Raw genomic sequence first — 24,983 nt, 5'->3', positions numbered from 1 at the left:
AAGCATTTCTATAAAATCTTCGATACCAAATTTTACATATATATCTTGTTTCTTCAGTGTCTGCCATTTGCCCGTAATATCTCATTTTTCTCCATTTAACCAGATGGATATTTCTTTGGCAAGAACACAAATTCCGATGTTCTAACTTACGCAATTATCTCGATTAATTAACTTGTTCCTTTTCTTTGTCCTTGGCACCTACATGTTCTGTCCTCCTTCCAGACAGATAACTCGTACTTTATATAATATATTTTTATATATGTGGAGCCGAGATAAAGTATTGTGTCCACAAATCTAAACGTAAAACATCTCTTTGAAGGAATTAATACACGGCAGTAGATTTTGGGTTTGTGGTGTAGGACATTTGGGAACAGGGTCGTTTGACCTTACATCACTGACCGCAGGCTAAGCAGTAAAAAATTCATCCAGTTTCGTAAAACACGTTAGAAATTCTATTACAAGTCACTCCAGTGGACAGGACAATGTTGTTTAGACGTCACGGTTGTCCTACACATAATTAAGCAGTAAAAAGAACAGAGCTGGATCGCACTTTCCGTGACCGCTGGATATGACGTGGAATAACAGTGACATGATCAGGACTCTCTCGTATGGTAATACTAGACGCTTTTTGTGGGGTAAATTAAATGAAGTGTACAGGAAAACACCAGTAACACAGGAAAACATGGAATAATTCATTGTTGTGGTGCGTGAAAATATCACGCCCGAAAATCTTCGTTGAATATTCCGCCCCTTTCATGGTTGCTTGTAAGATTTCATTGATGCTCATGCCCATTATTTCGAGCATCTGTTATAGGCAGGTTACCTGCAGGCAGTGCGTTTCTCTGGTGCCCTTTCAGTTGTTACATTGCGCGAAAATTTCGTCGCAATGATACTCAATTAACGGTAGTTAGATTTATGTCGATCTGATCTACCAATTATCAGAAGCGGAAAATTAAAGTTCAAGTTAAGAAAAGGGAAGTTGACCTTGATATCTCGTAGAAAACATAATATACCAGTAAATATACTGATCCGCTCTCCACACGTCTCTTTTACTCAGAGCAAATTTTATCTGAAGTACTTCGCTTCGTTCTAAATAATAAAGAAGTTTTTGGAAGCAAATTTCATCTGGAGTACTTCGTCATGTTATAAACAAAAAAGGAGTTTTTAAAAAACTGTAATATTGAGTGGTTCAGCCTGTGTATCAACATGTTTCTGTTGACAAATAATGTCACAGGTCTTGTAAGAACTAAAGTTTAATAATCTGTAGAAAACCTCAACAATGAATGAAGGAACGAGGGTAACAATGTAGACTAGATTCAAGCGACTTGGAACCGAGGCCAGAGACGATTACTTTGAACTGTACAGTATAGTAACGCACTGTATCAAAGAGTCCAATAAATACGATTATCAAACCAAAACCCGTCTATAGTTAGTGATACACATGACAATAAATTAGAATTATTACCACAAATACACCCTATTTTTACAGATCCTGATGACAGACGAGTATGGACGCTTTTGAAATCATACTTGGTAGGGAAAACCAAAGTGCTCGGAGAAAAACCCTCTCAAATGCCACTTCAATCAACATAAGGCCATCATAGACTACCCCTTGACTGAACGTCTTTGCAGTGACGAACCGGAAACTAAAAGTCTGAGCTAAGATGAAACTCGTCTTTAATGTAGCCGGGTCATTGAACCTCGGGCTGACTCTGTTGGCCTGAAGTTTCTAAGTCTTTATGTGCCAGTTACGTAACGAGCACTTCCTTCCAACTCACAACTCTCCCTTTCATTTCCTTCGATGTACTCTACACAGAGCTGACGCTAAAGTCACGAACATGTTTATTTTTAAAGTGGAGTACGTCATAAATGAGAGATGGGGCACCAGGGCACATTAAGGATTGCTGCGTGGCTAGTAACGTAAAAAAATAATCCAAATGAAATGAGCGAGGATGCAATATACATGAAGAGATACAATGTTGCTAATTTTTAGACGAAGGAAGTATTCAATAGAAATATTGACATGGAGGTCTGGTATTATTTTTCGCCTTTCTCTTGAATCTTAATTTGTCAAATTGTGACTGTTGTCTGCGCCATAACTCGCTGTCCACTTTTTCGCGCGGAATCATTTAGAAACTGCTGAAAGATTTCTCATTACATTAGATACAGGATAATTAAAATTCGTCGAAATATTTCAGGTTTAAGAAAGTAGTCTTCTGTGATGTGGCGCCATATGGAAGTTGTGTTAACGACATTTCGGAGGAACATATCGCCTCCATCTTCAGGGTAGAAGACAAGAACTTCTACACGGCATCATATCCAAAAAGACTGCTTTCTTTATAGTCACCGACGTGAAAATCTCAAATCTTATTTCAGGTTCGGTTTATTCTGGATATAATCAACTTATATTTTACAACGTCTACACGGCGCCACATCCCAGAAGACTGCTTTCTTAATAGTCACCGCCGTGGAAATGTCAAATCTTATTTCAAGTTTGGTTTAATATGGATATAATCAAGTTACATTTTACATGGAGACCTATAATTTCTTGCACGATGAGCGATCACAACTCATTAAAGAGCTACAGGAAATATTTTTTTCTAAAAGAAGTCGTGGAGAATAATTAATAACACATTTCATATCCAATATACTTTTTTGCTCGAACCTATTTTAGAAATATTTAAGGAAAAAGGACCGAAACCGTCCGACTCATTGCTCTGTACATGCATTTTCTAGCCTGTTGCTTAAGAGGGGAAAGCCACAAGGAAAGAGACCACAGAGACGACCAAGTCGTAGGTGGGTGGACAATATTAAAATGGATCTTAGAGAGATAGGATGGGATGGTATGGATTGGATAAATCTGGCTCAGAATGGGGATCAGTGGAAGGCTCTTGTGAACATGGTGATGAACCTTCGGGTTCCATAAAAGGCTGGGAAATTCTTGAGTAGCTGCAGAATTGGCGGCTCCTGAAGAAGGGCTCAGCTCCATGAGTAAGTAAGTAAGTTGCTTAAGAGGTTGGGGAGAGTAACATGTCTGCCACCTGTCAGCAATCAGTGTCAGTTTTCAAGACTATTTATAATACGTAGTTATAACAGGACGACATGGAAATAAAGTAACAATGTTAGGCTAAATAAACTCCAGTAAGGAAAATAATAATAGAGAAGTGATTTTGACTGAACTTTGTAATGGAGAGCTTCCTGATGCGTAACTATGAGTGGAAATCAGCTGTTCTCATAACCCTGCCAAATGCCGAACTAAAGCTTCAAACAGAAACACTGAAACTTTCGACTACGCACTTTCTAAACTAGCAGAAGAGATAACAAATGTAGTAATTGTTGGGTCACCTAACAGAGAGATGTGGCAGAAGACAGAAAGATCTGGCGAAATTTCTGGTCCAGATGTTACAGAGAATGAGGACAATATATAAATGCAGTACAGAGCAAGGTAGNTATAATCTAAGGAAGAAATTAAAAAGTAAAATAATATGAGTACTTAGAAATATTTGAAAGCCGGCGTATCTCTACGAACTTCTTTTACGGAAGTTTTCTCTTACAATTGCCGAATTCAGATTTTACTAAAAATCAAGACGATTTGTTCAGATACGCGAGGTGGCTGGTTTAGAGGCGAGGCGCATGATGAAGCATACTAAAATCGTGGCGAGAACATTGCTTCAAATGGTTTGGAGAAGGGCACAAGAGATAGCAAATGCAGTAATTGTTGGGTCACCTAACAGAGAGATGCGGCAGAAGACAGAAAGATCTGGCGAAATTTCTGGTACAGATGTTACAGAGAATGAGGACAATATATAAATGCAGTACATAGCAAGGTAGTTATAAGTAAAAGTAGCCATTTGTTTGCAAAGAAACTAATATGAACTAAATATCGGGCTTGAATTAGGATATTAGCACTATCTTGATTTTCACCAATTCAGTGAAGCACATTTACTTGTAATCGCAATATTAATGACTTTCATATCGTTAGTATATAGCAAATTATGTTTATACTTGCATATACGGGTTCGCCGGTCACGGTAGCCGAGCGGTCTAAGGCATGTACTGTCTTCGCTTGCTTCGAAACCGGGATCGTGAATTCCAATCCCACTCAGGGCATGGATGTTTAGTTTATGTGTGTGCGTTTTTCTGTGTTTGTGTACAGGTAGAGGCCTTGCGACGAGCTGATCACTCGCCCAAGGAATCCTACCGTATGTGTAAAATCTAGAAAAACCGAAGTGAACGGAGAAGTTCATGGAGGTAGACCTAGGCCCACTGGGGCTGTAGTGCCAAGGGAAAAAAAATATATGGGTTCAGATGTATTGACAATTAAGATTGGGATATTATTTCTGATACCGTATAGCCTACTATGTGGATACTTACAAGGCTCAACGTTTCGCAACGTAGAAGACCACTGTCTGAACTCTTATTACGTTAAGAAATCAAATATCGTATTTATATTTGTCTCTGTGAATTTACATCAATTGGAAACACGCAATGGTATACGATACCCTTTCCCGTATTTTTTTTTGTCTGAAACAACCACCGGAAATTGCGGAATTAACTTCTAGCCAAACATGTCTTAACGGAAATAATATAATTTATGTTATAGGCCTCAATATTGCAGTTACGTCGGCCATAAACCCATTAATCCCAGGCGATGACAGACATGCCTGCAATAAAAAGGTTTAGTAACAGGATGTATTCCACTGTTGCACTGTGGTTCGCTGTTTGTGATGTAGTTCGATTGCGAAGTAGATCAATGACCGACCTTGCCTCTAGTCTTTCAGTTTGCCCAGTAGCACACTACGTCACGGCATTTTGTATCTCTTGAGAATGCAACTGAAGCAGGCACCGTGACACCTTCCTCAGGCCATTCAGACCAGTAGCAGGAAACTGCAGATTATGTGCTTCTTTTTAAACCCTGGACGCGGTTGAACAAATTCTCGGCTCAAGAGGCCTATGACTGGAAGGAACGGATACCTGGCTACGGTTAGGACAGCTGGGGTCCCGCCTTGGCTATAATATCCAGATGAACTGAGATGTACGCAGTATGTTGCCACGTCATGTGCGTTAAACATTTCGGTGCTATTTAGACTTTAATTCTTCGACCCCTTTGCTTCTTTTCTTTTTTCCCCCTTGGCACTAGAGCCCCAGTGGGCCTAGGCCTACCTCCATGAACTTCTCCGTTCACTTCGGTTTTTCTAGATCTTACACATTCGGTAGGACTCCTTGGGCGGGTGATCAGCTCGTCGCAAGGCCTCTACCTGTACACAAATACAGAAAAACGCACACAAACATCCAGTCCCTGAGTGGGATTCGAACCCACGATCCCAATTTCCAAGCGAGTGAAGACAGTACATGCCTTAGACCGCTTAGACCTTCGGTACACATTTCTCTGAAATAAACTGAAAATGACAATATATAAGGAAGCGACGTCTGAAAGCTACAAGTTCAAAGGTTTAATGACAATTTCGCGGAGCATCGGCTCGAGGACGATGTAATTAGAAACATATTGATATATTAAGCAGGACAATATTACGTAACACATTCTTTGGGAGGTTCAGCTCTGATTCAATGCTCACCAATTCAAACTCAGAATTTTATAATTGCTATTCATTCTAAAGGAGGACTCTGAATTAATAAAACTCGAGAGCATCTCCGTATCCCACTTGAGAAGAGGTGCAAAAGCTTCACAGCACTGTATCACAAAATTCGTAGAAGTGTTCGCGCTGGTGTCAATGGGGCATTATCTTTAGAACCTTCACCATAGAGTGGAACTACTCATATAATGAACTGAAGAAAAGTATAAAGACCAAACACATTCGAGTAAGTAACTGACTAACTAACTAAATAAAAATTACATGAAGCATAGACCTTCTTGAGAAGCCAGTTGCTCAGCTACTCAAGATTTTCCCCAAAATTTATAAGTACCCGAAGGTTCATTACCATGTTCATCAGATCCCTTCACTTGTTCCTCTCATGAGCCAAGTCAATCCAGACCACAACACCCAATTCTATTTCTCTCAGATCTTTATTAATATTGTACTCTTTCTTACGTCTAATTCTCATTTTTTGTCTCTTTCTTCTCGGCTTTCTCACCAGNCACTTAGCCAAATTTGCTCCAACGTCTTTGCTGTCAAAAATGATGTATTCTGGGCTAAGCGTCAGAAAGCGAATACAACCCCCCCTTTTCTTAAACTTACGACCCGTCACGCTTGTCATCTTACAATTCTCAACATGGTCGCTTTCTGTCATTCCAGCTATCCAAGGAGACTCAGCAGGGAGTCTTCCGGTCTGCCTAGCTCTTACATGTGTGTTAAAACTAATTGTTTAACCACCTAAATACATAAACAGGTCTATGTCCATCTACTATTCCTTAATGTAACCTACTATTTTATAATACTCATAACTAAATAAAAATAAAAAAAAAATAAATGGAGGGCGGCCTTGGACGACTATACGTGTTCATTTTATAACTAGTTTCTTAGCTACTAAATTTACACGCCAATAAATAATATTTGAGCTGAATTCAATACAATTATTAGTATTTTATAAAATGTAGGATCTAATTGTTTCTTCATCAGACTGTCCTGTGACAAACACTAGATCAGTTTTAGGCTTTTACCACATATTCCCGCCGATCCATCATATTTACGCCCAGGGCGACTCTCTGTAGCTATACAGCACTTTACGTGCATGCGACTGGGGAGTGCCACTACCCATGATATCAGTTGACTCATCTTTCCATATACTGACTCTTTGTGTGTTCATGTCTGTATGTGTATCCCCCTTATTAACCTTTGAATACCTGAGCCAATCTTTATGGAACTCAGTATGTATACCATGGCATCAGAGCCAATTTCAGTAGCGTAATTTATAAAACCCTCCCATTAGTAATACCAAAATTACTGCCTCTCAAATTTCTGAGGCCAGACCTCAATATTACCTGAAAGTCTACATCAGTATGCATATCATGCCACATGAAGTCAATTCAATGGCGTAATCCATAGGTCCCTCCAAGCAGTATTGCCAACATTAGTGTCTCTCAGAGTGTATCGATAATAACTGCAATGTTACTTAAATGCCTCAACCAATTCTCATGTAACTTGGCGAGTATCACGATATCTGAGACAATTTCAACGGCACATTTCACAAATATCTTCCATCACTGACATCAGCAGTACAGCCTTTCAAATTGCTGAGGCAAAATCTTAATATTCCTTCAGCATCCTTACCAATCTTCATGAAATTAGGTATGTATATATAATATCATCTGAGCCAATAACAACGTTGCAGTTCAAAATGCCTTTTCATCAGTAATACCAATATTACAGTCCCTCAAGTTTCTGAGGCAAAACCTTAATGTAGTTTGAACACTTGTGCCAATCGTAATGAAACTCAGTAAGATTATTATGTCACATGAAACAATCTTAACGCGTATGTCACAAATCACTTTCATCAATAAAACCAACATTCATTCATCAATGGCTCTACAGTTCTANGTGAAGTTTTTACTACCTGATGTCGCACTACACGACACCTTTTTGCTACCTGATGTCGCACTACACGACAGCGCATCCAGAATTTTTCTGAGAAGTAGTGGCTCTGGAACAGAGTCCACTCAGCCTCGTGATGATAATTGAGGAGCTATTTCAAGGAAATAGCGGCTCCGGTCTAGAGAACCGAAATTAACGGCCGTGGGGATTCGTTGCGCTGACCAAGCGACACCCTCTCTGCGCAAAAGTTGGCACTAAACTTTGCTGACATGCGGAGGTTGTTCGGTCGGTATAGTTCGCTTGCGGACTATAATCACGGAGGAGTTTTATGTTGGGTCCTAGCCTCTTCAGTTTCGTAATCCTTTTTACACAGACGGTAGGACTCCTTGAACGAGAATTCAGTCCATCGCAATAACCAACATTGCAGCCTCTCAAATTCTGTAGCCAAACATTAATATCTCTTGAATGCCTCTACCAGTCTTCATGAAACTTGGTGTGTATATCGTGACATGACACCTGACAACCGGAATAGTCCATTGCTTCGCAACCTCTCGGTGAACACAATACAGCGGAAGCGAACGCGCGCAACCATTGAAGAGCGGTGTTTCTGTTGTCAGTGCAGATCTCGTTGCTATGCAACCTTGCCGTAAACACTTCTCTGCAGCAGTGAATCAACATGCAACAATAGAGGAAGCGGTGTTTTCTATAAAGCCCCGAGGTTATATAATGAAGTTCTCAGGCAGCCAGAATTAGACCTGAGTTGAGTTCCGGAGTTACAAGTGATCAGTTAATCGGGAGTTGTGCTCTGCAAGGATAAGTGAGAAGAGATATTAACAAGATAGTTGGCAGATGAAGCAGAGAATTGGACTAAGAGTTCCGTAGGCAGCTGGAAGAATCGAGCGAGTTCAGTTGAGAGCTGAAAAGTCCGAAAGAGAAGAGAAAATTTTATGTGTACTGTAGTACTGTAATAATTGGAATGTGTGATTTAGTGAGGCCCTTATACGTTCCAGTGTTAAAATCCGTTGCCAGGAAACGGATAGTCGAGACTGTAATAGACTGAGGGCACTAGTGAATGTAACAGTGAAATGAAAATGTGTAAATCGGCTATAGCGCTGTAATTGCCTGTAGTTTCGAGTGGTATATATAAGACGTCAATAAATAAAATGAAAAATCAGTACAGTAAGTCATGTATCCAAAATACATGACAATATAGTACGACATGGAGCNACTAGTGAATGTAACAGTGAAATGTAAAGTGTTTAAATCAGAGATAGCGCTGTAATTGCCTGTAGTTTCGAGTGGTATATATAAGATGTCAATAAATCAAATGAAAAATCCGTACAGTAAGTCACGTATCCAAAAACATGACAATATAATGCCACATGGAGTTATCTCAACGTCATACTTCATAAACCCCTTGGATCGCTATTACCGGGATTACAGCCATTCATTTTGTTGCAGTAATAAGAGAAATGATACTTGAATGCCTGAACCGATTGTCATGGAACTTCGTAGGCTTATAATACCATCTGAACCCATCTCAATCGTAATTATTTATGTGTTAAGTGGATTGCAACGCGCAATTTTAGCGCGCATTAAAGCAATGTAACGGTTTAGACGCATCGAAACACCTGAGGATGGCAATCCATGGCCGAAACGTGTTGTGTTAGCTTTGAATTGTGAATATGTTAATGATTGTTCCATTGTTGAAGGTCTAAATGTATAGAGGATTAATTTATGTATAGAGCAAGTTCGCTCAGGGGAATGGTGGAAGACATCTTAAAATATGAGTTACATTTAGTGGGAGCACTTGAGGTCAGATGGGACGGAGGTGGCACCGAACCAGCAGGCGAATATACGTTCCTACATGGAAAGGGGAATAGAAATCATGAATTAGGTAGAGGTTTCTCGTGCATAAGAGAATCATATCAACAGTTAAAGAGGAGAGTTTTTTAGTGATAAGATGTAGTACATACTACTAAGAAGTCGCTAGTGTGTTATCATCACACCGTTTGTTCATGCCACAACAGAAGATAAATTTGATGATATGAAGTACAGGTTCTACGAAGAACTAGAACATGTATTCGAAAAGTCCCTAAATACCGCACGAAAATTTTGTTAGGAGATTTCAACGCCAAAGCAGGTATGGAAGACATTTTCAAACCAACAGTTGGGAATGAGAGTTTACACGAAATTAGTAATGATAGTGGGGTTAGATTAGTAAACTTTGCCACATTAAGAAATCTTATTGTCAAAAGTAAATTGTTCCCACGCCGTAATATTCATAAAATTACTTGGACATCTCTTGATGGGAAGACACAAATAAATTGACCATATTTTGATAGATAGGAGACGGCATTAAAATATTCTTGATGTTCAGTCGTTCACGGCAGCAGATTGTGATACTGACCACTATCTGATGGTGGCAAAGGTTAAAGAAAGACTGGCAGTGAGTAAACAAACAACGCACAGATTTCATATGGAGAGATTCGTTCTCAAGAAATTAAACGAGGTCGAGGGTAAGGAGCAGTATCTCAAATAAATTTGCAACTTTGAAGGATTTAAGACACTGAGGTGGATGTTAAAATACCTTGGGAAACCATTAGAGAGAATATAAAAATTTCTGCCAAGGAGAGTCCAGGTTATTATGAACTGAAGAAGCATAATCCATGGTTTCGATGAAGGATGCTCAGAATTATTAGACCGAAGGAAACAAGACAAATTGCAGTGATTACAGGATCCAAGCAAAATAAATGGGGATAATCTGAACAATTAAACACTTGAAACCAGCAGGCATTTCAGGAATAAAAAGAGGGAATATCTTAAAGACAAAACTGATGAGCTTGAAACAAACAATACAAACATAAACATTAGAGACCTGTATAGAGGAATAAATTACTTCAAAACGGAGCATAAACCTAAAAGTAACTTTTTTTATTGATAGTGGGACAAAGTGGCGCTGGGGCGGATTTTCTCCTAGTACTTTGGTTTCCCCTGCCAAACTTGTTTCCACCAAATTCTCCATCATCATAATCACCCGTGGCAGGTTACAGTAGGCCCATCAATGGCCACCGTGCCGAGTGGACCCACTTGGATTCCAAACCCCTACTAAGCGAATTAAAAAAAAGGTCCAGTCCTTCAACCAGGTGTCAGTGTTGCAAATGCTGGCTTTTGAGCCAACACGTAAATGAATAATTACTATTATTTTAAGAAAGCAGTCTTCTGGCATTTGGCACCGTGTATATGTGGTGTTAACCGACGTTTCGGAGGAACGTATCACCTCCATCNCTGAAGATGGAGGCGATACGTTCCTCCGAAACGTCGGTTAACACCACATATACACGGTGCCAAATCCCAGAAGACTGCTTTCTTCATAGTCACCGCCGTGAAAGCCTCAAATCTTACATACTATTATTTTATATTGTAAATTTAACTCTGATGTGATGCACACCTCAAGGACACTTGTCACTGAATACACACTTCTCTCAACTGGTTCAGATGGTCTGAATAAATGTACGGAACCGAAATGCGATGCTGGGCCAAAAGGAGGCCATTCTTAATGGAGCATGTAATGGATGTCCCTCCCTTTGCTGCTAATAGAAATAAACTTAACTTGGACGTGACAGATATTTAGATTTTTTATCAAAATATTAGCGGTCTTACAATCAAATTTGTTCCAATTTTTTCAACGTTTGTTCTTTCTTTAGCGGAAACATGGTTAAGTGATTCCTCTTCAAGTATAAAATTTGTCCCGAAGAATATATCGTTCTGATAGAGACTATGACACTAAATTACTCGTTGGAGGAGCTTTCTTGCGAATTCTGAAAGAGATTTTAACGTTAAACGTAGATCCGACCTTGAAGATTCTGAGAACTTTTATCTCGTCTAATACCGAAGTTCATAAAATTAAAATTTGCTTAAATACTTTATAAGGAGCATGATAGCTTAGTCAGTATAGTGACTGGTTACGGGATGGAGGAGTCGGAGTTCGACTCATAATCTCCTATAAAATGGGTACCGGGGTCTTCTTTCTTCAGGTTAAAGAGGCCGGGGCGTGCAACTGACCACTCACCTCCAACCAGTGCCGAGGTGAAGAAGATGTGGATCTATACATCCATTTTCCATACGCCCACATGGCGTAATGCATAATTAGTTAGTACAAGGACAATTATAACTTTTTTACATTATTAGATACCTTAAATTACAGTATTCTTTTTCATGGAGATTTTAATATCCCTTGGTTTTATTAGAATTATGGTTTATATTCCACTCACTGTGATTTCTACACTAAACTGGAAAGACATGTAATTTATTGTGCCACTTGTCTGCTCAGTTTAAATCAACATACTTATGTTGACAGCGACAACAAATATTTCAAATTCTTTTTTTTTTTTTTTTTAATTTCCTAAGGTTCTTTCGGTCGTTCATACTGAATACGGCTTGCTTTGAACCGATCATTACCATCCCCTTTTTAGCACTGATTTTCTATGCCTGCTCAACGATCTAAACTGAATTTTGTTACTTTTATTAGAGACTTTCCTCAGGAGATTATGCAGTTGAATACACTTGCATGTCTACCCATAAGAGTTTATGTAATATAAACCATAGATTTAGCTTTTCTTCTAGNCCGTTTCTCACGGTGTTGTCGCTTGCAGATTTCTTATACTTTTTCTTCTACCCTGAAGATGGGGGCGATACGTTCCTCCGAAACGTCGGTTAACACCACATATACACGGTGCCAAATCCCAGAAGACTGCTTTCTTCATAGTCACCGCCGTGAAAGCCTCAAATCTTACATTGATATACATTGTTTTTTAACAAACACCGTGATATTATTGAGTCCTTTTCAATGCACTTTCATCCAGTTTATAGTAGTTTTTGATCAGGAATTTTTTTATTAATCAATGTGCTGAAAATTTATCCTTCAGTCGTCTTTCAAACTCCAGTGTTTAGATGGCTACAAAACGGTTGCGGCTATCGAAATCAGACGGACAAGTAGGTCTGGACAAGAGTTGCTCTGAAATTTTATTACTCTTCTCAAGTTTACACTTAATCTTAACATATCTCAGAAACAACAACTGGTCCTGTTTTTAAAAAAGAAAAACTTCCTGTATTGGAAATTATAGCACCTTAATTATTTCTAATAAATTTTAAAAAGTTTTGGAATTTATTCAGTATGACCAGGTTTCTCACGTTAAAAATCTAAATTAAACTTTTCCCAGGATGGTTTCATCAAATCTAAATTTACAATTGTCAATTTAGCCACTTTCCTTGGCTTTCTTAACCCTTAAGTCTGTTCACAAAGTCAAACTGACTCCATTTATTTCGATTTTAGTAATGCTTTCGACATTAAATTTATGTTGTAATTTGATCTGTGAAACATTTCTGTTGCTTGGAATTCTGTTACGATTACTGACTCCAATAAACCTGATGGCATACAAAGAAATTTTGGAGCCATTTTGTTTAATCATAAATTTTTTCAAAATGTATAACACCTTTATTGTCTCATCCTGTTGTGTGTTACAATGTGTTTTTCTGGCCATCAATACAATTTAAAAAAACAATCCAATATCACTGTACTAACACAGATATGCATAACCCTATATTTGAACTTATAATAACATATTGCCATTATAATAATATATATCCTATAGACCCTCTTAATCACAATCCAACCCCACCCCCTAACATTACCTAACCACCTTCCCGGTCCCGTGGAATAACACGTGATCCAAGCTACACGTCCACTGCGGCATTAAACAATAGTTGATCTACATAGAACTGCAAAACAGGAGGAACATTCAATAGTAGGAAGAAAGACATCAACAGAAAAAAAGCATACAAACACGCACTCTACAGAGAAATGTTAAAATCAAAACCTTGGAAAAATAATAGCAGAGTAAGACGAATATAATCATTAAAATTTAATAAATTTTAATTTACTAATAATTAAATAAATACCTTTTAACATTCTGAAGAGATATAAACATAAAAGTTTTAACAATTTCAGCCCTGAATATAATTATATTTACCCATTGTCAATAGAGTCAGAATCGCGCCGTCAGTATATAGTGACTGTCTACTAGCTGGAGGACCAAAGGATAGGAGTTCGTGTCCCGGTGGGGGCAGGAATTTCCTCTTCTCCATGTCGTTCAGAGCTGCTCTGGGGCCCAACCAGCCTCCTATCCAATCAGTATCGAGGGCTCTTTCTCCGGGTATAATGCGGCCTAGGCGTGAAGCTGACCACTCTCCTCTAACTAGTGCCAAGGTCTAGAAAACCAGTCCCCCATACGTCGTCATGACATATTGATTAATTAGTTATTCACAGGGACTACCTTACTTCTTTTACCCGCTCTCATTACAGTATCATTTAAACACTAAACTACACTACGACACTACATAAGAAAATCAGGACGAATTACATGTAGAACTTGTAACTAAATAGTACGCCGGTAATCACCCACACAATGCAAAATAAGTACATTTTACTCATAACTGAGATTATAATAGTACAAGCTAATTAACTTTCAGGTAAAACAGACATTAACAACGAATCCAGGAAGATATTATCTCTCTGTAATATGTGACAAGCACCACGAAAACCCACATCATATCGACGAGACATTAACACTAATTTAAACAATTTTAGCCCCAAAGTTAACTATACAAGTATCAAGAATACCAACAAATTTTCGCGTGTTTGCTAGGTAACGCGACAAGAAATTTACCCGGGTCTCGTATTTGGAGAAGGCGTTTATTGGACGATCACTTTTTACACTCGCAAATACAGCTGTTCACACTTATAACGTCGTCGGGACTTTTCTCTTCACTATTATAATTACTTGCACCGCTGATCTTGGTGAATCTTCTACTCCGCTCGGAGCTCAACTGTTCTTGATCCCTTGTCAGATAAGAACTCTGCTGGTCTCTTGTAGAATACGAACTGTTATATCTTGCACTCGGACTGAATAGGGAATACCTTGTCGAAGGGTTAATGTCGCCCACTTTTATGCAACGAACGCGGGAATACGTGTCTGTCTCAATTCGGTTGTAACGGCGGAAACCCAGCTATTAGACTTCAATTTCCGATGCAACCATTTCCTAGGCTTGGGGGCCTAAGAATTGTTAGACGTTGACTAATCATGTACGTCTTATTGTCCGGATTTCAGGCAGCACGTCATAATATGTTATAACGAGATATAGAAGTCAACGAATTTTTAAAATAACATTAATATGGGTCCTTATAAGATAATTCAAAACAAAACATGCATATAAAAACTGCCTTATGATGACTGAAACACGTAGAATATGCTAAAATAAAATCAATGTTAGTACAGCAATACTGAATTGGATTTGTCTGAAAAAATATTTGTTGTGTTGACGGACAAAAAAAAAAGACACATGTGTTATATCACCGTCACAATAAATTGAAAAAATCAAAGGTTCTAACATTGCATATCAGGCGTTGTAATTCTGATGCTTTATTTTTAACAAATGCCTTTAGTGACACTAAATGTTGGCCCTCTCCTCGTAACAGTTGGCATTCTTGCTTTCGCTGGGAGCATACATAACTATACTATATTCTGTTTCTACTTCAGACACAGTCCTTCAGCTAGTTGTGTTTCTGCTGAAATGCAGTTTGTAAATCCACAGGTACTTCAGTAAACTCCTCGTAACAGTTAGCACTCTTGTTTTTACTCGGAGCATACGTAACTATACTATATTCTGTTGCTACTTCAGACACAGTCCTTCAGCTAGTTGTGTTTCTGCTGAAATGCAGTTTGTAAATCCACAGGTGCTTCAGTAAACTCCTCGTAACAGTTAGCACTCTTGTTTTTACTCGGAGCATACGTAACTATACTATATTCTGTTGCTACTTCGGACACAATCCTTCAGCTAGTTGTATTTCTGCTGAAATGCAGTTTGTAAATCCACAGGTACTTTAAGAAACACCGGTTTAAATGTAAACAATCTTAACTTGCTGCTTTTTCTTTTTAAGTTTGTGTGTTCCTGTGTTTTCTTAATGCTGCTTTTATTTTTATTCGTGCACACTCTATAACTGGCAACATGCTGTTGACCTAAGAACGTAAATAAATAAAGAGTTCAATAGAATTATTGTTATTATTGTTTCTTCTAATAGTGTATGACTGAAATTTTAAGCTAAATATCTGAAGTAATAGAGAATTCTGCAAAAGCAAAATGAATGAATTCATTTAAGGATTTCAAACGACACTGTTTCAACTTGAAATTGTCTATAGTTGAACAAGATAGAAAGATGATACTGAAAGATGAAATGTTAAGAATTTGGAAGTAGGCAGTCACGAAATATCTAGTTATATATATATTTTTCCGGAGTTAGTCAGGAGAAAGTATGGAAAGAACGGAAACAGCTGTCACTATAACTAGTCACCGGCTTAGATTCGAACACAGTATTTCTAGAATAAGTCCGTATAAACCGTCACTGTCACACCAGCATTCTCAGTAACACGTTTGGGAAGGTGAAAAGATTTTTTTTTTTAATTTTATAGGTACAAATTTCCTAAATTATGGATTCATAAATGTGAAGTAATTTCGTATGATAGGTTACGTGACAACAATAGAAGTGCTGCTGAGAGAGGTGATTTCTGTGAGGTCTGTGCTGAGGTGTTATAAGTAAGACAAGTCTAGAGTTTAGTTAGTAGTAAGACAATCGTCGGCCAGTTAGGACGTGAACACGGAAGTTCAGTAATCTACTGCCTTGGAGGCCGTTACCAGACAACGACTGGTGAAGACACAGGAGACTGGGAAGAAGTTACGATTTGTAAGTTATCAATAAATTCAATTACGAATCCAACCCCCGTCTATAGTTAATCTATCACGTGACAATATCTTGGATTCAAGGAACGCCCTTGGAGGAAAGAGTCAACTAATTTTATGACCAACTGATAACACCGCAAGATTAATATCTGAGCCTAGGTCGCGCTAGTGATCACATAACTAGGAGATTTTTTTAGTTTTGTAATGCCCTAGCGGCGTAGGGGGGCATGGAGGTATCCCTCCCGCTGCTGCCGCCGCTGTAATGCCGGGGTACAGGGGGGCGNGAATCCTCAGGAGTTCAAATCAGGTCAATTGGCCAGTTTCGTTTCAGTCGTCTGTTGTCTTCTCTTGTCGATAGCGTCTTTAGAAGTGGATTTTTGTGCGTTGTGATTTTGTTGTGATGTCTGTTGCTTTTTTGTTGGATGACGTCTTGTACGGGAGACATACCGAGATCGGTGTCAGTGTTGCGTTGGAGACATACCGTGGTGCGTCGACTATCATTCGTAGGATCTTAGATTGGCTTCTTTGGATTATTGCTGTGTTAGATTTGCTGCCGCAGCCCCATAGTTCCAGGCCGTACGTCCAAATAGGAATGATTATAGTCTTATAACTAGGAGATGAATCATAGCGGAGGAGGTTCAACATCAGTCATTCTGGAATTTGTATTCAAGAATATTTCGGTTTCTCATACCAGTCATCCCGCTATTGTTCCATATTCAGCTTTCGTTACCCCTCAGATATGCGTTAGGTGAGACGAGCCAACACGTATCAGAACTGACTTCTTATTTCGCACTGCATTTGTGACAACACTTCCCTAGACTCTAAACCGGGACATTTAGCTGAATTCAACATCTAATAAGTACATAAGTTTTATGCACTTTGGGAAATTTTAAATGATTTCTTGCAAACTAATGTACGGAAAAGATTATAGGGGTCTACTATATTTTGCGGTCAACTTAACGAACCTTCATAATCTTCATAGTGCCTTGATTACTTACATATACAACGACGAGTTAGAGAATACTAATATATTAAGTGCATGAAGCAGGACTGAAATGTTAAACTGATGAGCTCAAATGCGGTGTCCTGAATTGGTTACACAGTCAGATGTGTTAATGTGAAGGGCTAATATTAAAAAAGAGTGGAAATTTGGCCATTTTCTCATGTATACTCTTTTTCTAGAAATGTAAAAGTCAAGAAAGCAGTTTTCTGGGATTTGGCACCGTGTATATGTGGTACCCGGTCTCTTCGCTTGCGGATTTCTTACATTTTCCTTCTACCCTGAATATGGAGGTGATAAGTTCCTCCGAAATGTCGGTTAACACCACATATACACGGTGCCAAATCCCAGAAGACCGCTTTCTTCATATTCACCGCCGTGAAAGCCTCAAATCTTACATGTAAAAGTCAGTTCAACCTTGAACCATCCTCGCATTATAAGCAAAGGATGTGAAAATAAATCACGGTTTTAAGAAATGCTGCCATATTTACATTGAAGAACTGAGGAAAAGCACTGAAATCTCTGAGTCGAAATTCGAAACCAGGTTGTCGAAAATATTATAACATGCAAACGGGTTAATATGTAGCGACCACGAAAGAAATATGTTCCCACCGCAGAGTGTTCACTTGTAAGATTAGAGTGACTGTTAGAAAGTTTTTTTTTTCTACGCAGTCGATACCGAAATGCTGTAAATGAGACAAGTTTTTAAATTAGTTGTAATGGAGTCGGTGCAGTTGAAAGCCAGTTAGTAACAGAGTGAGTGCGAAAGCTGAAGAATATCCACTTAGAAGGCGTTACGAAGGAACGACTGGTGAAACCATAACAAGCTGAAATACTTAGCGTGTGCTGTAGTGGTTTCTAAAGTTTGGGAATCTGGAAAAGGGGCTATACTCGTAATTAAGTGTAGTATAAGTCGTGTGTTATAGCGGTCAATAAATCGAGTCTCCAATCCAAACAGAACCTATGTTCTCTCATATGCGTGACAATAAGAAGCAGAAACCATAAATATATAATCATTACTTTATGCTTAAACTACTGTTTTTTCTGTCCTTATGCCTAACGCACTTGACCCTCGGTTGAAATTAGGGGAATGTGATGTTTAAAACACGACTAATTTCGTTGCTAATGGCACAAATGACATGTTTTACGTCCTTTTATTTGCAAATATTGCATCAGAACCTTGGAACGTAAAATTAGAGATGTCAAACAAATCCATAAACAAACGAATAAATAAGCAGATCAAGAGGAGCTAAAGGTTTGTTGGTCTATATCATTCGACATTACCGTAACGAGTGGTGAGTCGCATCCGATAGTGAAATGATGTCATCCTAAACTGCGAACCGTGGGAAAGTAGCAAGCAAATGACAGGGCTCGATCTTAAGGCATTATTCTCACATTCGAAGACATCAGAAGGATCTCAGATGAAATCTCTCTGTGGGACTCAAAACAAAAAGAAAAATTTAGATACCATACATATCAGAAAATAATAACGTTTCATCCATTTTGGATTTATAGAAATGTAATACTAGCTGTGATGTTCTCAGAAAGAAGAATGGAAGGAATAGTTCCAAAGCATCGTACAAGATGAGTACTCCTAGACCTTGAAATATGTTTCAAAATAGGATGTTATTACATTTTACTTAAAAAAATATTTAAATACTTGGTAAGTAAAGACCAGGAGAATCAGTAAAGTACGCAGACACCAACACGTGCTACATTGGACATGTTTTGACAAGTGAGGTCTGCTACTCTTTTTGAAAGCCCTTGTGTCAATTTGCAAGTGTTTAGATCACTACTAGGTTTACAAACTGTAAACATCACAGGTTAGATTTGAAGTTCTCACGGTCATGTTTATGAAGAGTACTATCAACTCGGATTTCACGTCATGTAGTCTAGTAGAAGTTTGTAGATTCTAATGTGATTCATGCTGGTCACGGTAGCCGAGCGGTCTAAGGCATGCACTGTCTTCGCTCGCTCGGAAACCGGGATCGTGGGTTCGAATCCTACTCAGGGCATGGATGTTTGTGTGCGTTTTTCTGTGTTTGTCTACAGGTAGAGGCCTTGCGACGAGCTGATCACTCGCTAAAGGAGTCCTATCGAACGTGTAAGATCTAGTAAACCGAAGTGAAAGGGAGCGTTTCATGGAGGTAGGCCTAGGCCAAAATTGGGGCTGTAGCGCCACAGGGAAAAAAATGTGACTCATACGTAATAATTTAAATACCTTCATAAGATTAAAAGTTTTGGGGAATCTGGAGACGTTTAAACTGATCCTAGGCTTCCACGAACTATATATAATATGTAGGAACTCTGCTACCGTCAACATAACAGATATTTTAGTATTACACTTAGATCTTTATTTACTGCGACATACGTGTATTTCAGTCATACATGACCCTCATCAGGCAGGAGTACGTGTAATTATTGTAATACCGATACGGATCCTTAAGGGTGCAACGCGGCGTATTGAATATTAACATACAAATTTTGCTTCAGATTAGTGCATAGTTAAAATAGCAAATACATGATTAAAAATAAGAAATGAAAGATAGAATAAAGGTGTACTGTATATAAAATGTTGAATTATTATTAAAACATATAAAGGTATGTTAGACGTATATAAAGGTGTTAACACCTATATGCAGGGTTAGGGATCTGCATGCCAACTAAAATATTTTATATCAGGGGATATCCTGCTGCAGTGTAGAATTGGTCGTGTGTGTTGCGTAGGTCTTGTTGCAGAATTCTACGTAATAAGCCCGGTATGTGAGGCCCAGAGAGAAGTTTTCAATTATTTTTGAATTTGATGGTATGTGGGTATTTGGTATGGTATTCCCACGCTATGCCGGTCACGGTAGCCGAGCGGTCTAAGGCATGCACTGTCTTCGCTCGCTCGGAATCCGGGATCGTGGGTTCGAATCCCACTGAGGGCATGGATGTTTGTGTGCGTTTTTCTGTGTTTGTGTACAGGTATAGGCCTTGCGACGAGCTGGTCACCCGCCCAAGTATTCCTACCGACTGTGTAAGATCTAAAAAAACCGAAGTGAACGGTGTTCATGGAGGTAGGCCTAGGCCCACTGGGGCTGTAGTACCAAGGAAAAAAATTCCCATGCTATGCCCGTCACGGTAGCCGAGCGGTCTAAGGAACGTACTGTCTTCGCTCGCTTGGAAATTGGGATCGTGGGTTCGAATCCCACTCAGGGCATGGATGTTCAGTTTGTGTGTGTGTGCGTTTTTCTGTGTTTGTATACAGGTAGAGGCCTTCCGACGAGCTGATCACCCGCCCAAGGAGTCCTACCGAATGTGTAAGATCAAGAAAAACCGAGGTGAACGGAGAAGTTCATGGAGGTAGGCCTAGGCCCACTGGAGCTGTAGTGCCAAGGAATAATAATAATAATAATAATAATTCCCACGCTATATATCCTATATATAAACTTGCAATGTGGCGTATGTTTCTTGTCTGGGCGTATACACGTTCGGTGTGTGCGGTGTGTTCTACACTGTGCGGTGGTTTGCCGTAGATTCAGTAACTACGTATTCCTGCCTGATGATGGTCATGTATGACTGAAAGATCTAAATCTAATACTGAAATATTTGTTGTGTTGACGGTAGCACAGTTCCTACATATTATACGTGTATATTGTCTGAGACACACAACAGGATGTAACCAATGAAAATAATTCAGTAATCAAGGTAAACCTAAAATAGAAGACACGTGCCCAAGGTAAACACGCCTTCTCAAGAATAGAGAGGCTGTGTTTTCTATGAGATCCGCTTCGCGACCGTTGCTATGCAATGGGTAAGCACGTCTCCTCAACAATAAAGACGCTGTGTTTTCTGAGTTGGCAGCTCCAACGGAATCTGAAGAATCTCCAGGAAACATATAGTGAAATCATTGCAGAAGAATAACCATTGTTGAGAACTGTTAACAAGTAAAGACTAGTGAAAGTAGACTCAGAAGACTTAGTTTGGAGTTATTTGTATTGTGGAAATCAGCAATAATGCTATAGTTAGTTGTAATTACGACCTGTAAGTGGTCAATAAATCTATTCACCATACAAGCCCAGTCTACAGTCACAACCTTAAAACGTGACAATACATTAATCCTAATTATAATTAATATCGTAGTAATTAATTATTAAGAAGTTCAAATTATAAAATATTACGAAGAAGAATAAATTGGGCTCCAAATACGTCAACGTCACCTCAAATAACATCAGCATCTGAAGCGCATCTGGAACGAGGACACTTTATTTTTACTTAAAGATCAGATACATATCTGCAAACTGTTTAAATCTGACATTTCAGGTCACTGCCATCAGAAGTAGACCTCTAACTACTGTACAATCTGCTGGCTCAGGAGGAGGATTAACGCAAAGCGCAAGCGTATTTGATGATTACTTCGTCACGATCTATAAGACTGCAAGGCTACACGCTCCAAAATCACTACTGTGAGAACCTCAAACCTCACAAATATACGTTGGTACGAAAATAGGAAGCAAGCAAATTTTACCGTGTTACGGAACAGTGCTGTATTATCAACACATGCGTATTTTACGACTATACATCTGTGTACACAGGGTCTTAATAACAGACACACACATAGAGCACGTATACTTTGTAGAAGGTAGAAATATGATTTTAAACAAATACCTTCCTTCTAGTTCTTAATTTCCGAAGGAGATGAACGTCAAAAATATTGATTAGATACGTACATATTTAGATTTCGTCTGAGAGTCAAAAAGACCAAGGCAATACATGAAAGACACATCTGTCTGTCAGTCCCTTCGTATGTGAACTAGAATCAAAGGATAATTGTTGAACATTTTTTTTTTTAATTTATACAGTAGAGAATTTCACTAGGACCGCCTCTGTGGTCTAGTGGTCAGAGTTCCTGGTTACAGATCCAAAGGTCCCGGGTTAGATTGTCGACACTATCAGCTTTTCTGTATAACCGCTCACTTCCTTTGTGCCCGTTTCGTTGTGCGCCACTCCACCACCGCTCACTTCTTTGGGTTCTTTACTTTAATCAGTAGTGCTGGGTTCCTATCCCAGGGTCTTATAAGGGTCTGGCTCGGACAGGGCAGGAAGAACACTTCACTACAATCACCCACCTTTCGACGATTGCACTTAGTAGTCCTTTAATCCCTTCCGGCTTTCTGCATACAACTGAATTTATTAATACTATTGATTTGAACTGTACTTATACTATTTTACGGAAGGGCCGTAGTGGTAAATTTAGTGTCCGACTTTGCCGAAAGTAGTGTCAAGACTTTTCGAGGTGGAATCCCTCTCTCTGAATTCTGAGGTCCACGAACCCCAGACTCCAAGAGAAATCCACTCCTCCACTTCTGCCATTGGTTAATTTCTCAAACTAGGAGGTTCCCTAAATTTTGAATTCCCAATCATGTTGCTCTGCTATGTGATTCTGGCAGATGCTGACCTGACGCTAAGGATGACAGCCCCTTGATGCATTACAGTCAGGGTGTGAGGCTCCGGCCGTCCCACTTCTAAGTTATCGCTGTCCCAAGCTGTCAGCTCTCATTTTCTCAAAGCCTTTCCGACGTTGCTGAAACTGCCAGAATTCTAGGAAAGTACCAGATGTTACTTCCTGTTCACATAGCAAAACTTGAACTATGTCCCTTCCGCGTGTAAGAGCTGGCTATCTGCCGGATCCCTTTGTTTGTAATATTGTTAATCTTAACTTAATACAAAATTTAATTTTCACACAACACTCCTCCAGTCAGAATGGACGGTTACATCTGAGAAGTAGTGTTTCTGGAACGGGATCCAATCAGCCTTGTGAGGATAATTGAGGTGCTATTTGAAGGAAATAGCGATTCTGGTCTAGAAAACCGAGATTAACGGCCATGGGGATCCGTTGCGTTGACTACATGCCACCCTCTATCCGCTAAAGTTGGCACTAAATTCGCTGAAAAGCTGCTGTCGCTCGGTCGGTATAGTTCGCTTGCGGATAAGAGCCACGGAGTTTTTTTTAAGACTTTCACTAGAAAAGTGAGGGCAACTCCGATTTCAGGCCTATTGATCTATAACAAAATATATTTTGCATGAGAATGTAAATATGGGTTTTCATGTATATCGTAAATAGCTGATCAAATCTGGTGTAATTTGATATGAGAAATCTTTGCATAACTTCAGCTGGCCGGTTGGATAACAGGCCAGATTTCTCGATTACAAAACCTGCTTTACAAAGGCCATTAATGAACATCCCATACATAGGCAGAACAAATCATATTAGAGATTCTGTTACAATTCAGTATTGTGCATTACTATAATGTTAAAATACATATATAAAATCTTCTCATTTTATCGGCAACATTTTGTGTATTTTTTTAAGTCACTTATAAACTCGCCTCAAGCAATGAAGAAAGTTGTCTTCTGGGTTTAGGCACCGTGTATTCTTCGTTTTGGCCTAAACCCAGAAGACAACTTTCTTCATTGTCATCGCCGTGAAAACCTCAAAACTTACATCGCCTCAAGCAAGTTTCTCACGGTGTTGTCGCTTGCAGATTTCTTAAACTTTTTCTTCAACCCTGAAGATGGGGGCGATACGTTCCTCCGAAACGTCGGTTAACACCACATATACACGGTGCCAAATCCCAGAAGACTGCTTTCTTCAAGCTTAATAAATGTCGAAGATTACAGTTGGGGGATTTAAGTAGGCCTAAATTGTGCAGTGTACTATTTCCAGTTCTGATGAACATGGTAAACTACTTGAACACCTTGAAATTGGGATACAGCTAGACTTTTCGGAGGATCCTTTCGCCTCCAGCTTCAGGGGTGGATAGTAAGCCAAAGAAGGCACCAGTAGCAGTAGGAGGAAGTTGGCCCTGAAGATGGAGGAAATACTTTCCTTTGCAAGTTCGAACTACGCGGCGTTACAACCAAGAAGAAGACACTCCTCATCGTCAGTTACGTGACAGCATCGTATTCAGTGTTACAAATGGGGTTATAGAACGAGCCTACTTATAGGATAAACATATGAAGCGAGATTTCAGCTTCATAAGAAGCAAATGCCGCAGTAAATCGAAACACACTTAAACTACACTTGTGTGAAAATTTTCAATGTGGCCTGTCCTATGGAACTACCCTACCGAAATACGTGAGGTAGTTTGGAAGATGAAGTATATACTAAAGGATTCTAACGATGGTGGATGACACACAGAATTGCTGGGGATCTTTTACTTTTTCCATCTTTCGGAATTTTATGTATTAGAGGACACGACGTTTCGGAAACTGGATCTGTTTCCGTCTTCAGGTGAGAAAGGAAGACACCTACTCAGTTGGGTTCCTTAGAAAGAGCTAATCTCAATCACTGGACTATTCTTGTCAAATTTACCCAGCTACAGCTACTGATATATTGGGTTTTTGGACTTTATCCATTGTCCTGGTTTTTTTATTAGTTATCTTAAAAAAACCAGGACGATGGATAAAGTCCAAAACCCAATATATCAGTGTGTTATACACCATCGACAGAATCCTATAGCAGCTACAGCTAGTTCTATATGTTGAAATAGCTGGGTAAATCTGACCGTTGTCCAATGATTGAGATTAGCTCTTTCTAAGGAGCCCAACTGAGTAGGTGTCTTCCTTTCTCACCTGAAGACGGAAACAGATTCAGTTTCCGAAACGTCGTCATCATCATCAGTAATCTGTCAAGACGACAGGTCCACAGTCTC

This window comes from Cryptotermes secundus, unplaced genomic scaffold (genome assembly GCF_002891405.2).
Source record: "Cryptotermes secundus unplaced genomic scaffold, Csec_1.0 scaffold236, whole genome shotgun sequence".
NCBI classification, from domain to species: domain Eukaryota; kingdom Metazoa; phylum Arthropoda; class Insecta; order Blattodea; family Kalotermitidae; genus Cryptotermes; species Cryptotermes secundus.
Note: the sequence above shows the minus strand (reverse complement) of the source record.